At 41.1% G+C, this 14,328-nt stretch overlaps 1 long non-coding RNA gene and 1 pseudogene across 2 annotated transcripts in view; one reads left to right on the forward strand and one right to left on the reverse strand.

Annotated features, from left to right (window-relative positions):
- Positions 1–329: 329 nt before the first annotated feature.
- On the forward strand, positions 330–2,201 carry LOC143651977 (septin-6 pseudogene; annotated as a pseudogene).
- Positions 2,202–6,037: 3,836 nt separating this feature from the next.
- LOC143651980 (uncharacterized) overlaps positions 6,038–14,328 on the reverse strand; it is a 30,942-nt gene continuing 22,651 nt past the window's right edge. For both annotated transcript variants that reach the window (XR_013160353.1, XR_013160352.1), the window contains 2 exons: positions 10,140–10,182; positions 6,038–6,713 (listed from right to left, as the gene is read on the reverse strand). This is a non-coding gene — a long non-coding RNA (uncharacterized LOC143651980). The remainder of the gene's footprint in view (positions 6,714–10,139; positions 10,183–14,328) is intronic.

The raw sequence follows: 14,328 nt of genomic DNA on the forward strand, positions 1-14,328 counted from the left end.
ATTCTGGAGCAGCTAGAAGAAAAAAATATGAGAGGATTGTATGGTAGCCTGTGACAAACACTAGGATCTGTCCTGTAACCGCTTTCTGAAGAGTGCTTTGAAAACTATTGCTTTTTTAGTTCTTTGCTTTGTATATATGTTATACCATACAATTAAAAAAAAGTTAAAGAAAGAAAGAATACTACTGCAAATAGAAAGAAGAGAGCTTTATTAACAGTATAACAATTCACAAATTGGGCAACAGCTAGTAAAGGCAGGCATTACAAAGTTTTTGCAGGAGGGGACCATAAAAAATTAATTTATAATAATAAAAAAAAAAAACGGGGGAGCTCTTTGTTGGAGGAGCACTGCTGTTTCCTGTGCTGTAGCTCGGGTTGCTGCGGCGGCCGTGGCAGCCCTGGCGGACGCAGGAGTGATGGCAGCGACCGATATAGCTCGCCAGATGGGTGAAGGTTGCCAAACTGTCCCTTTGGCTGGACACATGGGGTTTGACAGCTTGATAAGTCAGTCAGCCAGGGCTTCTGCTTCAACATCCTGTGCGTGGGAGAGACAGGTCTGGGCAAGTCAACCCTCATGGACACTGTTCAACACCAAGTTTGAGGGGGAGCCAGCCACCCACACGCAACCAGGTGTCCAGCTCCGGTCTAATACCTATGACCTCCAAGAGAGCAATGTGGGGCTAAAGCTCACAATTGTTAGCACTGCGGGCTTTGGGGATCAGATCAATAAGGAAGACAGCTACAAGCCCATCGTGGAATTCATCGACACCCAATTTGAGGCCTATCTGCAGGAGGAGCTGAAGATCCGCCGAGTGCTGCACACCTACCACGACTCCCGCATCCACGCCTGCTTGTATTTCATTGCCCCCACGGGTCATTCCCTGAAGTCTCTGGACCTGGTGACAATGAAAAAGCTGGACAGCAAGGTGAACATCATCCCCATCATTGCCAAATCAGATGCCATTTCGAAGAGTGAGCTGACAAAGTTCAAAATAAAAATCACCAGCGAGCTTGTCAGTAATGGGGTCCAGATCTACCAATTCCCTACAGATGATGAATCAGTGGCAGAGATCAATGGAACCATGAATGCCCCTCTGCCATTTGCTGTCATTGGCAGCACAGAAGAACTGAAGATAGGCAACAAGATGATGAAGGCGCGGCAGTATCCTTGGGGCACAGTGCAGGTTGAAAACAAGGCGCACTGCGACTTTGTGAAGCTGCAGGAGATGCTGATTCGGGTCAACATGGAGGATCTGCGGGAGCAGACCCACACCCGGCACTATGAGCTGTACCGCCGCTGTAAGCTGGAGGAGATGGGCTTCAAGGACACCGACCCAGACAGCAAGCCCTTCAGTTTACAGGAGACATATGAAGCCAAAAGGAATGAGTTTCTAGGGGAGCTCCAGGAAAAAGAAGAGGAGATGAGGCAGATGTTTTTCCAGAGAGTGAAAGAGAAAGAAGCGGAGCTCAAAGAGGCAGAGAAAGAGCTGCATGAGAAGTTTGACCGTCTGAAGAAACTACACCAGGATGAAAAGAAGAAGCTGGAGGACAAGAAGAAATCCCTGGATGATGAAGTGAACGCTTTCAAACAGAGAAAGACAGCGGCAGAGCTGCTCCAGTCCCAGGGGTCCCAGGCTGGAGGGTCACAGACTCTGAAAAGAGAAAAAGAGAAGAAAAATTAACTCTGCTGTTTGCTGCATGCTGCATGAGACCCAGGGTCCTGTAACCCATGGCTGTGTACTGAATAGTATTCCCCGCTACAGCTGGACTGGACTCCATTTAGCCTTTTTTCTAAGGTTCCGAGGTTCCTATGTTAACTGACAGCTTTCCTTGGGTGCCAGGCAGCCGCCCCCACCCCACCTCCACCATGTACTATCACTTCAAGCCCCCACCGCCTTTTTCAGAGTTTGACAACTTGTTCCTGCTTCCCAGGCCCTTGGGCATTGACAATGTTCATCTTATTCTTTTTAATTTTTTTTTTTTAGTTTTTTTTTTTAACTACTTCTTTCAAAACACAAAATTAAACAAGGCTATGCCAAATTTTCGGGCCTTTCTGAAGTGTTGAGAATTTGCAAGAGGGTGTGTGTGAGTTCTCTCTTCAATAACAGGTAGCCAAAAATAAGCAAAAGGTAAAGAAATTGAAAAGCAAATGTTTGCACACACTTTCTCTTTTCTTGTTGGTAGAACAGAGTGCAGCGTTGACATGTTTTTGTTTTGTTTTGTTTTGTTTTTTTGGTGAGTTTGGAAAGATACTCTCATCAGTTAGTGGCAAGCAGCAGGCATGAAGGTGAAGCTGCCAGAGCATAAACTAGCATCTGGGGAAAATCCAAGACACAGTGAAGTGAGAGACCCTATACTTGGAGGAAAGACGCTCAGAGAGATGCTGAGTTAGGATGTGAGGTCTCCTTGGGAAAGCATCTTAATTGCAGCTTTGCTCTTTTTACATCCAGTTCCAAAGCTTCTTCCACAGGATCTTAAAGTTAACAAACCAAATGATCTCCATCCCCAGGGTAATTATTTGCATTTCAAATATGAGACCCTCCCCCTATATTAGCATTTGTTTACAGATTAACTGGGGGTTGAGGAGCTCTGAGTACCTTAAAAGAGTTAGAGCCCAACAACCTTTGAGATACCTTCAGAGACTAAGCTAAAGCAGGAGTTTTGTATTAAGGGGGGAAGTTTGGATCAGTAGTACAGATATGATCTGCTTTTTTTTTCCATAAGAGGAAGTTGAGGCCTGGAGAAATTAAGAAACTCGCTCCAGGTTCCACTGCTATTCCCGGGCAGAAGCCAGACTAAAATTCCATGTCTCTTGACTCCCAAACCATTTCACAAAGGATTCAGTCCGTTCATATATGTTTCTGGAGATAAGGTCTTTTGATGTTGGGAGAAACAGAATAGTCAGTATTAATTGGCCCTTCAGGGTTTTCTTCACCTCCAGTCCATTCATATATGTTTCTGGAGATAAGGTCTTTTGATGTTGGGAGAAACAGAATAGTCAGTATTAATTGGCCCTTCAGGGTTTTCTTCACCTCCTACAGAAAAGCATCAGAGGATGGTGTAGGTGGGGTGGAGGGCAAGCCGAAGACTCCAGGCTAGGTCCCTAACTGAGTGCTTCTGCTGATAGGAATCACCGGGCCATCTGTTAATGCCTCAGCTTTCCTGGAACTTTAACCTGTGCCCTGGGGAATGCTTGTAATCAGGGAAGTTTGATACACAAAACTCTGATTTGTGAGTGACAACCAGGCCTTTAGAAAGTCAATTCAGGCTATTCAAAGAATGAAAGTGCTTATTTTATTGGATCGCTTTTCTCATTGTAGACAGAAAGGTTTTTTCCTCCTACAATGAAAAGATTTTTTAAGTAGTACGATAGTTACTTTTTTTTTCTTCTTTTAATACTCTAAGTACTCTGATTACTTCTGGGGAAACAAATCCAGTCATTAGAAATGGTCTGGGCTTTTATTTTTTTTCCATCCTGTAATGGAATGACTTTCCTGAAAAGACACCCCCATGCCCACCCCACACACACATACACTCCTCATTTCTCTTAAGCCAAGAAGTTTGCTTGCCCCTAGCAATGGTGCAAATCATTTTGTTGGTGTTTTTTTTTGTTTTTGTAGTTGTTGTTCGTTTGTTTTAATCATTTGGCATTTACATGTGGCTGTTAATATGTGCTTGTTTTTAATTAAAACAAGAAGCTTTAAACCAAAAAAAAAAAAAAAACGGGGAAAATTGCGGGATTATCAAGCAGTTTCTGTTCTAGTAGCATATTGGAACATTGGGGCAATAAGGAAACTTGTTCGAAGCTGATTGGTCAGACCTTAGGTTTCTTTTTCTTGTCCTATTTGTTATAAGCTTTAGTCTGGTTTACCAAGTTATACATACCTGTAGTCTGATTGTGTTAGCTCAGGGTATTCCTCTTGTGTGCCTCCCTTGCCCAGAGCCATTTTGTAACCCAGGGCTTGAAAGTCATTTAGAGTTCCTTTCACAGCATACATAAACTATTTTCCTGTACACCTCCCCCCTTCCCCCCACCGTCTCCCCACCTCTATGTAGTTCTTGTCACAAATTACATATTCATACAGTTTGAATCCCAAGCCATTGATTTATCATTACATTTTATGCATTTGCCATTTACATCCCATAGAAAGCAAAAAGTGGAATTAAAACCAAAAAGTACAACAGTAGCTTCCTCATGATCCTGGGTGCTGCACTGTATGTCCTATAGCACACAGTCCCTTGCTCCAGGCAGCCACTTGACTGCTCTCCCACTGTTTTCTGGGAGAGCTCTATGAGCCATTTTCCGCACACAGGTTCCCTGTGTTTTCAAACCTAAAACTAGGCACTCCATGTCTGTCCCTCAACTTCTCTTCCACAAATAAATAGATAAATAAACCTATATTCTTCTCCAAGTCTTCCTTATCTCAGTAAATAGCATCATCATAAACCAGTTCAAGAATAAATCTAGGACTTCCCCACTTCCCACATCTCCATCTGTAAGTCCTGTTGTTTCTATCTCTAAATACAGGTCTGTCCACTTGAAACATATGTCCACACAAAACTTGTACAAAAGTGCTCACAGCAGTGATATTCATAATAACTCCAAAATAGAAATAACCAAAACTGTCCATCAAATAGGAATGGATAAATAAAATGTGGTGCATCTATAATGTAATCTTATTTGACATGAAAAAGAAATGAAATACTAGTATGTAATACTAACATGGATTCACCTTGAAAACATTATTTCAAGTGAAAGAAGCCAGTCATGCAGAATCACATTTTTATGATTCCATTTATATGAAATGTCCAGAATAGGTACATCTCTGTAGCTACAAAAGCTACAGAGACAAGTAGATTAGTGGTTGCCTAGTGCCGGAGGGAGATAGAATTAGGGGGAGATGGGATTACTTTTTGAGGTGATGAAAATGTTCTAAAATTGATGGTGATAATGGATGTATAGCTCTGTGAATATGCTAAAAGTCATAATTATTAAATAATTAAGTAAAACAATGCTAATAATATATACTTTATAGATTATATATAATTAGTATAATCTATATAACCTTTAATATTTAAAAAACAAATTTAATCACGTAATTTCCTTCTTAATATCCTTCAATGGATTCCCACAGTAGTTTTAATTAAATCTGAACTCCTTACCATGTTTACATTATCTGCTCCTTGTTTCCTTTCCATCCTCTCTACCAAAATTCAACAGCAGCCCACTTATTTGGGGTTTCAAGAATGCTTCCACCTCTTTTTCACCTCTGAATCATTATACATAGTCCTGTTACATGGAAAGTGACTCCAGACCTTTCCAAGACTGGCTCCTTTTCAATCTGTTATCTTTCTGACTATAGTTTGTTGCCTCCTGAAAGAGGCCTTCTTTGGCCATTTGGATTATCTCCCCCTACATATTCTCCATCATTGCATACTGTTCCTTTTTTCTTCATAACTTTGTAAACAATTTAAAATATATTTTGATCCATATATTTCTCCCAGCAGGTTATAAATGGCACGAAGGCCAAGTCCATTCTTGTTTATTAATCAGTGTATGACTGGCATCTACTCTAGTGCCTGTCTTAATTTCCCAGTTGCTAAAATAGATACCATATAACAGGTTGGCTTAAACAATGGGAATTTGCTCGTTCATGGTTTTGAGGCTAAGAGAAGTCTAAAATCAAGTCATCAGCAAGGTGATGCTTTCTTCCCAGACGCTGTTGCATCTGGAACTGGCTGCCTGAGATCTCCACTCTTTTATCTTCCTGGTTCTATTGATTTCCAGCTTCTTTCTGAGGCTTTCTCTCTCTATGTCTGAATTTCATCCTTCCTATAAAGTCCCATCCTGAGTCTCATGTCCTATTTCAATGGGTTCATACCTTCAGGAATGGATTAAGAATAAGAACATATTTTTTCTCCCTATGGTTTATACTTAAAACTACCACAGTGCCTGACACATAGTTACAACTCAGTAAGTATTTGTTAAATAAAGAAACTTTGTAAAAAAAAAAAAAAAAAGATTACATATTCAGGGCAATACTGCATGATTCTACTTATATGAAATTTTTGGAATATGCATGACTAAAGTGGAATAAAATCATAACAGTGGTTGCCTCTAGGGGATGGGATGGGGATTGACTGGAAAGAAACATGATAGAACTTTCTAGCATGATGTTAATATGTTCTGTGTCTTATTGGGAGTTTGGGCTACGCTTATGATCTGTCCATTTTATTATGTGTAAATTTTACCTCAAAAGGAAAAAACTCTTGCAAGTAAATAATGAACACCAATGAAATGCATACTGAAGTTTAGGGGGAAATGTATTGTTCTCTGCAACTTATTTTAAGATATATTAAAAATAAAATGGATTGATGGATGGATAGATTAATATGTCTGTGATAAAATGAGTATTGTATTAATTGTAGAATCGAGGAGTTAGTGGGGATATGGGTATTCATTGTAAAATTCTTTCAACTTTTATTATGTAGGAAAATTTCATAAGTGTTTGTGCTGGTTTTACTCTGTTGTGTATCCCAGAAGAGCCAAGTTCTTTAATCTTCATTCAGTACTTCTGGGTGGGAGCTCTTTGATTGCTTCCATGGAGAAGTGATCCACCAGGTGAGGTTGCATACTGGAGCATTTTAAGAGGGAACCATTGTGGAGAAATCTTCAGAGCCACCAGAACCAACAGAACCCATACATCCAGAGACCTTTGGAGATAAAGGAAAATACCCGCAGGGAAGTTTCATGAAACAAGAAGCAGGGAGAGAAAACTAGTAGACATCGCCATGTGCCCTCCCAGCTGAGAGAGATACCCATACTTCATAGGCCTTCTTGAACCAAGGTATCTTTCCCTGCATGCCTTCACTTCGACATTCTTATAGCCTTGCCTTAATTTGAACATTTTCACAGCCTTAGAACTGTAAACCTGCAACTAAATAAAGTCCCCTTTTTAAAAGCCGTTCTGTTTCTAATATATTGTGTTCTAGCAGCTTACTAACTAAAACAGTGTTGAAATAAAAATATGTAGAGGCCATTCCCGATGAAGCTTCCTGCACTCTGGTCCCAGTGAGGCGCCATCAGCAAAGAGCTCAGGGGACACTATCCTTGCTGATGCATAGTCTGAGTGCCGTAAGTGCAGTGGGGAGAGACGCCCTTGCCCTGAGCCCACCTCCAGGGAGGACCTGGTTGCAAAAGCTGAAGAAGTGAGACGCAGAGAACCGAAGACCGTCCAGCTAGTGCAAACAGCCTAATGCGCCCCTATCCAAACAGAGGCCCGGAGCCCTCAGGTCTGCACAGATAGGGAGACAGGGACTAAGAAGTAAGCCAAGCCACATTCCTTGTGCTATACCCACACACGGGGACATGCAAAACCCCACACCCCATGAAACCCGGACCCTGCCCCCCCACTGCACTCCAAGCACCCTCCGACCCCCTAACCCACATATCCCTGCTCCACGCACACCTGCCCCAGCCCAACTCATCTCTCCCAGGCAAGCTCATACTGTCACCCTATCCCTCCTGAAACCAGTGTAAGCACCCCCAGTCACTTGCTCTCCACCTCCTTCTCCCTGCCCCCTGCAAGCAGTCACCTGTGCATCCAGGCTGCAGGCGCTAACCTGTGTACCCAGGCCACATCTGCCTCCAGTGCACGCAGTTGCATAACCCTGCCCTACCCCTCCTGAGCTCTGTGCACCACACATCAGCATCCATCCAACCTGTGCACACCCCCAGCCCTCCTTCCCAGCTCTGGGCAAGCGCTGATCTGTGCATCTGGACCACATCTACCTTCAGCCCACGCAGGCACGACTCCACCCCGCCTCCCCTGAGCTCTGTGCACATGCACACCAGGGCCCTGCCCCCCAGACCTGCGCACTTGCAGTCATATCCTACCCACTGGCACCCACGCATCCATACACTGACCTCTCAACCCCCACACCCCACCCCTCCTGCCCTGTGTACATGCACACGCTTGCCCAACCCCCAGCACAAGCGCTTCAGTCCCACAGCTGGCTGGTGTTCACGTGCACATCTGTGCTACACAGCCCCCACCCAGTGCACACGTGCACCGCTGCCCCCCACCCCGAACCCCACACCCATGCCAGGGCCTGCCCACCCCACACCTTGCAACCCCTGCAACCTGCACCCTTGTGCATTTGCATCCTAATCCCCCTGGCCCCTGTCCATTTGCACAAGGATGCATCCATGCCCCGTGCCCCATACCTGCTCCACACTCATCCTGCAAATACAAAGCTTTAGACTGCTGAAGGAAATCAACTTCCATAGTAACCCTATCAAGATATTTACATACATTGAAGGCAACAGAGGACCACAAAGCATATGAAGATGCAGACAGATATAGACCAAATTAAAACAGTGGAGGAGACAGACTTTGGAACAACTAATCAAAGATGTTCATACAACTGTACTAAATAAAATCGGGTTGGCTAATGGCATAAAGGAGATCAAGAAGACACTAGAAGAGCATAAAGAGGAATTTGAAAGAATAAATAGGAAAATAGCAGCTATCACAGATATTAAAGACCAAATAAAATATATACTAGAGACACACAACAGCAGATTTGAAGAGGCAAAAGAAAAAATAAGCAAACTAGAGGATGGGACAATTGATTTCAAATACACAAAAGTAAATGGCAAAAAATTTGAATTGTATCTCAGGGAAATGATGGACAAAACAAAGCACGCAAATATAAGAATCATCAGTGTCCCAGAAGGAAAAGAGAAGAGTAAAGGGCTAGGAAGATTAGTTGAGGATATAATGGGAGAAATCTTTCCAACCCTTATGAAGGACATAAATATTCAAATCAAAGAAGCCTAGCAAACCTTGAATAGGATAAATCCAAATAGGCCTATTCCAAGACACATACTAATCAGTCTGTCAAATGTTGAAGAGAAGCAAAAAATCCTGAAAGCGCCAAGATAAAAATGATGTACCACATTCAAGGGAAACCACATGTTTTAGTTTGTAAAAAGCTGCCAGAATGCAATATACCAGAAACGGAAGGGCTTTTAAAAGGGGGAATTTATTAGGTTGCCGGTTAACAGTTCCAAGGCCATGGAAGTGTCCAAATTAAGGCATCTAGGGAGAGATACCTTGGCACAAAAAGGCCACGAAATCTGTACCCAGCCCAATTTTCCTTAAAAACTGAGTGAGAGATTAAAATTCTCACAGACAAACAAATGCTGAAAGAATTTATCAACAAGAGACCGGCCCTATAAGAAATACTAAAGGGAGTTCTCTCAGCTAAAAAACAAAACAAAACCAGAAAAAAAAAACAGAGGAAAGAGAGGTTTGGAGAAGGGCAGAGAATTGAAGAGTACTAGTAAGGGTAACTTAAAGGATAAAAGGAGAAAGAGGGAAAATAATATATAGATCTGACAAAGTCCAAAGGGTAGGATGATGGCATCAAGAAATGCTTTTACGGTAATAACTTTGAATGTTATTCAAACTAAACCTACCAATTAAAAGATACAGATTTGCAGAATAGATTAAGAAATCTAACCCAAAAAGCAAATGGAAGAAGAGGAATAACAAAGAGTACAAGAACAAGGGGGGCTTATACCAGGAATGCGAGAATGGTTCAACACAAGAAAATCAATTAACGTAATACAGCACATTAACAAATCGAAAGGGAAAAAAATCACATGATCATCTCAATTAATGCTAAAGAAGCATTTGATGAAATTCAACATCCTTTTCTGATAAAAACACTTCAAAAGGTAGGAATCAAAGGTAGCTTTCTCAATATGATAAAGGGTATGTATGAAAAACCTACAGCCAGCATCATACTCAATGTAGAGAGACTGAAATCTTTCCCCCTAAAATCAGGAATGAGACAAGGATACCTTCTGTCATCACTATTATTCAACACTGTACTAAAGGTTTTAGCTAGAGCAATCATGTCGGAAAAAGAAATAAAAGGCATCCACATTGAAAAGGAAGAGGTAAAACTTTCATTATTTGCAGATGACATACTATATTTGGAAAATCCTGAGAAATCACAACAAAGTTACTTGAGCTAATAAACAAATTCAGCAAATGGCACAATATAAAATTAATGTGCTAAATTCAGTAATGTTTGGGTGAATGGGTGGTTCAGTGGTAGAATGCTCACCTTCCATGTGGGAGACCCAGATTTCGATTCCCAGACCATGCACCTAAAAAAAAAAATAATAATAATCAGTAATGTTTCTATATACAAGCAATGACCTAAACGAGGAGTCAATTTAAGGAAAAAATTCCATCCAAAATAGCAACTAAAACAATCAAATATTTAGGAATGAACTTAACTAAGGATATAAAGGATCTATACATAGAAAACTATGTATCATTGCTGAAAGAAATCAAAGATCTAAATAGGTGGAAAGACATTCCCTGCTCATGGATAAGAAGATTAAGTGTACTTAAGATGTCCGTTCTGCCCAAATTGATCTACAGGTTCAACATGTACCAAACAAAATCCCAACAGCCTACTTTGATGATTTGCAAAAGCTAATTACCAAATTCACCCGCAAGGGAAAGAGACCCTGAGTGGCTAAAAGCATCCTAAAAAGCAATAATTAAGTGGGTGTATCAACATTTGTGACTTATAGCTTATTATAAAGCCAAAGTGGTTAAAACAGCATGGTACTGGCACAAAGATAGGAGGATTGACCAACAGAATTGAATCGAGAGCACAGAAATAGACCACCAAATCTAAGGTCAACTGATATTTGACAAGGCCCCCAAACCCACTGAACTGGGACAAAATAGTCTTTTCAATAAATGGGCATGGGAGAACTGGATATCAATAGCCGAAAGAATGAAAGAGGGCCCTTACCTTACACCCTATACAAAACTCAATGTGGAACAAACATCTAAAGATAAGAACCAGTACCATAAATCCTAGAAGAAAATGTAGGGAAATATCTTCAAGACCTAGTATTAGGAGGTAGCTTCCTAAACCTTGCACCCAAAGCACAAGCAACCAAAGAAAAAATAGATAAATGGGAACTTCTCAAAATCATTTGCTGTTGTACCACAAAAGACTTAATCAATTTGGAAATAACACATTGGATAAAGGTTTGATATCCTGTATACATAAAGAAATCCTACAATTCAACAACAAAAGAACAAACAACCCAGTTATAAAATGGGGTAAATATAAGAATAGGCATTTTTCTAAAGAACAAATACAGATGGCTAAAAAGCACATGAGGAAATGCTCTTCTTCATTAGCTTTAAGGGGAATGCAGATCAAGACTACAATGAGATATCATCTCATACCTATAAGAATGGCTGCTATTAAACAAACAGGAAACTACAAACGTTGAAGAGGATGTGGAGGAATTGAGACACTTATGCACTACTGGTGGGGATGTATAATGGTACAGCCACTATAGAAGACAGTTTGATAGTTCCTTAGGAAACTAAACATCGAGTTGCCCTATGATTCAGCAACAGCACTACTCAGTATATACCCAGAAGAGCTGAAAGCAATGACACAGACATTTGCACACCAATGTTCATTGAAACATTATTCACAATCACCAAAAGATGGAAACAATCCAAATGCCCATCAACAGATGACTGGATTAACAAAATGTGGTATATACATACAATGGAATATTATGCAGTGGTAAGATGAAATGATGTCCTAAAGCACATGACAAGATGGATGAGTCTTATGGCCATAACGCTGAGTAAAATAAGCCAGACACAAAAGGATAGATACTGTATGATTCCACTTTTGTGGTCATGGTAAAGGTAAAATCTATACAGAATATAGGGGACCTAGAGATATAAGTAAGCTAGAGATGGATAAACGGTTAGCTAATGAGGTTGAATTTAAGTACAAGGGAATAGATAGAAGTAAGGGTGGTTCACTAGTGGGTCTATAATATTACCATATTGAAGGTGAACATGATTGAAAGGGGTTGTATAGCCCCATGTGTCCCACTGATTAGCACTACAAATATAAATAAGTTCTTTCATGAACTACTTCAAAGGTATGATTCTTGTACAAAGAATGTATAATTTCAGGGTATAGGAGGAAAGCTGCTATTGCATGCTATGGCTGTGTTCCACAGGAAAACATCATCAACAACACAGCAATATCAAGGGTAATTAATGGGGGGAGGGATGAGAGTTAAAAGGAGGTTTGGACTGACTATTTGGTGAGGGCATGTTTAGTGGTTATCTTTATCTTGGGAACAATGAAATTATCTGAAATTGAGAGTGTTAATGGATGTTGACTTTGGACATTATCACACTTCCAATGGATGGAGGTGGATGAAGGATGCACTGACTGAGAAGTAGATCGGTGAATGATAGTGTACCCATATGATCAACTATTGTGCTACTACAAAAAAGGCACGAAGTTGTGAAGCATGCAACATTGTGAATGAATCTGTGGGACATTTGGTAAGGCAAAATAAACCAGAAACAAAAGAACAAATATGGCACAGTCTCATTTAGTAAATACTTATAAGAAAACTGGGGCCTAGATTGTAAGTTCTTATAGGAGTTATCTGTAGTCCAGGACAGTAAATGCTATTTCTGGACTTTGAGAGGCTGTGTATATATATACACACACACACACATATCCTGGTATTTAGAGATAAGAATGAAGCTTATCTGGTCTGGATTAAGGTAATTAAGAATGACGCTGTTCTGGTCTGGATTAAAGTAATTCCAAATACAGGTTTAAGGAAGACATCATCTGTATTTTTAGAACTTCGTCTACTCTATGAGTAGAAAGATTTATTTTGTCCAGAGCCCATATTTTCTGTAGCACATAATCTGACCCAACCTGTTGAGTACACTTAACCAAACACAGGGAGCCCAGAATAGGAATGAGGGTGAAAGTCTCCCTGGCAACATGGGAGATGACTCCCAGGGATGAGCCTCATCCTGGCACTGTGGGATGAATGATGCCATCCTGACCAAAAGGGGGAAAAGAAGTGTAACAAATAAAGTATCAGTGGTAGAGACAGTCCAAATAGATTTGAGAGGCTACTCTGGAGGCCACTTTTGGGCAAGTTTCAGTTAGACATTGCTACCTATCATAATTTGTCAACCCCCAACTGAAACATTTCCTGCCAACCCTAAAGAAACACCTAGTGCTTTATATGAGATTCTACAGAGATCCAAGGCACTAAGGTTACTTGCCAGAAACCTACAACCTCCACATGGCCCCTAGACCAGGTAAGTCCCATAATATAGAAGGGCCAGCCTCTCCAGAACATCAACTAATTCCATCCCCCTACCCCATACTGACAGCCCCTTCCAACATGAAAAAGTTAGAATGGGCATAGCCCAAATACTCCTGTATAGTGGGAGAAAGAGCAAAGATGATGGTGGAGTTATACAGAGAAAGTAGCATTTAAAAAATGAGTATGATTGCTGAATATTGATACTTCTTTTAGTCTCCAGTTTCTTGGAGTACTTAGTAGTAAAAACCTAAAATTGTTGTTGTGCCCCATACCAAACTCTGAATTCTGTTCTACAACTAATTGTTGTGGTGTGCTCTAAAATTTATTGCTTTTTTGTATATATGTTATTTTTCACGAAAAAAAGTCGATTTTGATGATAAATGCACAGCTATATGATGATATTGTAAACCATTGATCGTACACTTTGGATGATTACATGGTATGTGACTATATAATATATATCCCAAAAAATGCTAAAAAAACCAAAACAAAACATAAGTAGTCTTCAAGGTGGCTCCCAGATAAGTCTCCCTTCAGAAACAACTAATAAGAGGATAAATCCCACTTGCTTCTAACTGTGGTGGAGTTATATTGCGACTGGAGAAGATCTCCCGCAAATGCTGAATGGGGTGGGGGTGGGGGGCACAAAAAAGAAGGTAGGAGATCTTCAGCTAGGACCTGCCAGACCAGATCCCTCCCTCTCACCTGGTCCAATGCAGCTTAAAGTCACATAGTGGCAGCACTGCCAGGTACCTTCTTACCTGGGTACAGACTACAGAGCCGCATACAACATCAATTTACAACCCCACACTTTTCCAGGCACAGGGTTCCAAGGTTACAAAGAGCCAGGGCAGAACCCAAGTGACTAGTGAATGTGTGCATGCAAAAGGGCCCCCAAGAAGCAAAGACCAGGAGCAGAACTGTTGTCGAGAGGTGCACACATCCAACCCAGTTCCTAATTGCTGGAACATCTACCCAAAGAAACAAGCATTAAACGTTGACCTCATCTGGCTCCCTGGGGTGGGACACCCTACCTTGGAAACAAAAGAGACGTGACGTGGGACTTTCAACAAGTGATGCACCTGTTCAACCTGGTCTCTAATTGCTGGA

The sequence above is a fragment of the Tamandua tetradactyla genome, chromosome 12, assembly GCF_023851605.1.
Source record: "Tamandua tetradactyla isolate mTamTet1 chromosome 12, mTamTet1.pri, whole genome shotgun sequence".
NCBI lineage: Eukaryota > Metazoa > Chordata > Mammalia > Pilosa > Myrmecophagidae > Tamandua > Tamandua tetradactyla.